This window comes from Herpailurus yagouaroundi, unplaced genomic scaffold, assembly GCF_014898765.1.
Source record: "Herpailurus yagouaroundi ecotype Mexico unplaced genomic scaffold, PumYag 192, whole genome shotgun sequence".
NCBI lineage: Eukaryota > Metazoa > Chordata > Mammalia > Carnivora > Felidae > Herpailurus > Herpailurus yagouaroundi.
The window spans coordinates 10732120-10735596 of record NW_024412423.1 but is presented as its reverse complement, the minus strand read 5'-3'; the positions used below and the strand labels follow the sequence as shown (position 1 = coordinate 10735596).

General features: G+C 41.3%; 1 protein-coding gene across 5 annotated transcripts in view; it reads right to left on the bottom strand.

The window, feature by feature from the left end:
* Positions 1–3477, bottom strand: part of SNCAIP (synuclein alpha interacting protein) — a 165158-nt gene that overhangs the window by 137120 nt on the left and 24561 nt on the right. The window contains exon 1 of one of the 5 annotated variants that reach the window (XM_040444326.1): positions 1630–1950. The exons of the other annotated variants lie outside the window; for them this stretch is intronic. The gene's annotated coding sequence lies outside the window, so the exon portion shown is untranslated. Of the gene's footprint in view, positions 1–1629; positions 1951–3477 lie in introns of those variants that run through there. 5 annotated transcript variants of the gene reach the window in all.

The window sequence follows — 3477 nt, the reverse complement described above, 5'->3', positions numbered from 1 at the left end:
TTTTTAAAATGAGTTATATAGTAAGTTAGGCAGTAAGATGCCTCTGTTAAATTTGGTAGGGAGGCACCATAATAGCTTGAGTGCGTGGTAGAAAAACTAGAATGTAAGATGTCAAGTTTCAAATAAAAAACATGGGGGCGCCTGGGTGGCGCAGTCGGTTAAGCGTCCGACTTCAGCCAGGTCACGATCTCGCAGTCCGTGAGTTCGAGCCCCGCATCGGGCTCTGGGCTGATGGCTCAGAGCCCGGAGCCTGTTTCCGATTCTGTGTCTCCCTCTCTCTCTGCCCCTCCCCCGTTCATGCTCTGTCTCTCTCTGTCCCAAAAATAAATAAACGTTGAAAAAAAAATTAAAAAAAAAAAAAAAAAAAAAACATGGACTTTAATTATGAATAGCCCATGGCTTTATGGTAAATGGTCTCTGTCAACAAAGAGCCTTTATTTCTACTTCACCTAATGTCATGGTCAACGATTTCAGCTCTGGCTTGAAGAGGTCCTGAGATCTTCAGGACTGCGTGTGGTGCAAAGGACTCTATCTTGCTTTTACAATAGCTACTGTGTTTTGGCTATACGAGGCAGGCGGTAGTGAAACCTAGTGGGAGTTAATGAACAGAGTAGATAGGACTCGACAAATACCTAACCAACAAATAGGTTCCATGATAATGTGACATTTTTATAGTCACATTTTTAAACCATAACAGCGCTTGAATGGTATGCATTATAGTATTTCAAAATGGTATGCATTATAGTATTTCAATTTAGTCATTTATCTAAAAACGAGTTTTATCTTGGCTCATAAATAAACAGTGACATTCCAGAAATTTGAAAAGCTCAGCTTCACCTTCTGCTGAAAAGCTCATTTTACAATTACAGAAACACATGCCCTTTTGTGCCATGTTGCTTAATCTTTGATTTATGGCTCCTATCTTTGCGCTAACCTCTTTCTGTAAACTACACAGAGTTTGTACAAGCTCAGCTATTTCATTCTTACTTCTAATCTTAATGGGTTATTTTCTCCCTACAGTGGCAATGTCTCTCTACGCAACAGGTCAGGGAAAAAGTATTCACTCTTAGTTTACCAAATGCTATTTAGTGTCTTATAATGTTCTCAGAGTCTGAAGTAAGTAATGCATTTCCCTAAAAGTCTTGGCTGGCTCTTCCAGAAAGGTTTTTCTCTTCTGTCCCAGAGCCTTCTAGTGCTTGCTCCAACATGCCTTGCAGCAAAGCCCTTTTGGGAAATGGCAGCCCACTCTCTCTCCTTTCTGCACTTCATTTTGACTAGGTTCCCTCAGCCAGGAAGCTAGCTTACTTGGCACATCGGAATGGTTTCTCTGGGGGTGCATGGGTGGCTTAGTTGGTTAAGCATCCAACTCCTGGTTTTGGCTCAGATCATGATCTCATGGTTCCACGAGCTCGAGCCCCACATTGGGCTTCATGCTGATGGTGCAGAGCCTCCTTGGGCTTCTCTGCCTGTCTCTCTCTCTCAAAATAAATACATAAACTTAAAAAAAAAATAAGATGGCTTCTCCTCCAGTTCCATCTCTCTGCCGTTCAGTGGTGACACTCAGGTGTTGACAGAGTTGCCCTCCACTTCTCCCACAGTCTATGTACAGCTCTAGGTCTGGTCACATACCTCAGGGATGCTGGAGGAGTCTTTCACAGCAGTGTACTTAATCTGAGGGAAATCTGGGTCTTGCTCAAGGTCTACGATGATGAGAAAAGCACAGGTTCTTATGTCTTCCTTCACCTGGATCCCCACATTACACACCTGGCAGGTGTACTTCCAGGACTGTGCTCTGGGCTTGTTGCGAATGACTTGTTTCATTACAGATGCATTTTCTTCTCTGTTTTTCACTACTCCTGCTGTCATGTGGAAGGTGGCAAGAAATGTACTTTTACTCCATCATTTTTAAATAGAAAAGTCTTTGTAAAAACTTTCGTGAAAACATAAAAAGGTACTGGTGATACAATACTAAGCAAAAAAAAAAATGCAGGGTACAAAATAATATAATCTGAGACGACACCTAACTATGCTATCGAATGCATGAAAGGAAGAACACACCAGAATCTGAAATCGTTGCCTCAGAGTTGGGAGAGTGATTTAACATTTTTCCATTGATTCTTCTTCACATTTCGCAAGTTGTGTTTTGCGTGTCTATGAACAAGCAACCCAACATATTCAGCAAGCAATATTTACGAAAACACATTTATGTGGCTGCACAACCTTTTTAAGACTCTCCACTAAGCACAGGCTGCCATATGCACACTTACTCATTCAACAAATATTTACTGAATTTCTGTGATGGGCCAGCCACTCTGCTCACTTTGGGGAGTATAGCTGTAAACAAAGGGAAGTCTTACACAGCTCGGCTTACGTTCAGGTGGGGGTGACAGACAATACAAATCAAATAAACATAGGATATGTTAAGATGGGGTGGTAAAAGAGAAAAAAATAACAAGGTAAAGGTACAGAGAATGTCAGTAAATTGAGAGAAGAAACCAAATATATGGACTCTATCAATCAAGGAAACCAACGAAAGCAAAAACGCAGACAGTTAGAAGGATGCCGCTAGGTTCGCACTACAGGTGTTTATCATTCGTTCGTTGTTCGTCACCAGTTAGGCGGTCATTATTTAAATCAAATATTTTTTGGGGCGCCTGGGTGGCGCAGTCGGTTAAGCGTCCGACTTCAGCCAGGTCACGATCTCGCGGTCCGTGAGTTCGAGCCCCGCGTCAGGCTCTGGGCTGATGGCTCGGAGCCTGGAGCCTGTTTCCGATTCTGTGTCTCCCTCTCTCTCTGCCCCTCCCCTGTTCATGCTCTGTCTCTCTCTGTCCCAAAAATAAATAAAAAAACGTTGAAAAAAAATAAATCAAATATTTTTTTAATTTCCCAGCCAAACCTCCTTAAGGACATACTACTTTTACCTTGAAATACATACAGGCTAATTAAATCTTCAGAACATTTGGAAAACAGCGTATTTTAAGGGTTCTTCCTATTAAGATGTTTGGCTACAGAGCTAAAGTAACAAATTGTAAAAAGTACTGCTCAATGAACATTTAAAACCAATAAGCTTGAGAATTCCCACCAAATAGGAACCAACTAGGTCGATGAGGGATCATATTTAATACGTTGTGTGCATTAAATGATTGTTCACCACTAACATTTGTTCATCTCATAACTTTTCTTTCAGGAATTGTGGGGAAAAACCAAATGCACTTAGGTTGTGCACTACCAACCTCTTCCTCTTTCAGGGGAGTTTAGTTTACAAGATTGTCATTTTTAATAGGAAACAAGCAAAATTTCTCCTATGATAACACATCTTCAAAACATCAGTAAAGCTGGTTGAAAACATATGGTGAGGCACAAATGCAGTAACTTCTCCCTTTCTCACTGTTGCTAAGGAATGAGTTTATGAAAGGAGGTAAATCCCAACTTGAGTGAGTGCTTGCCATATCCCACCACGCTACAACGGCACATGCT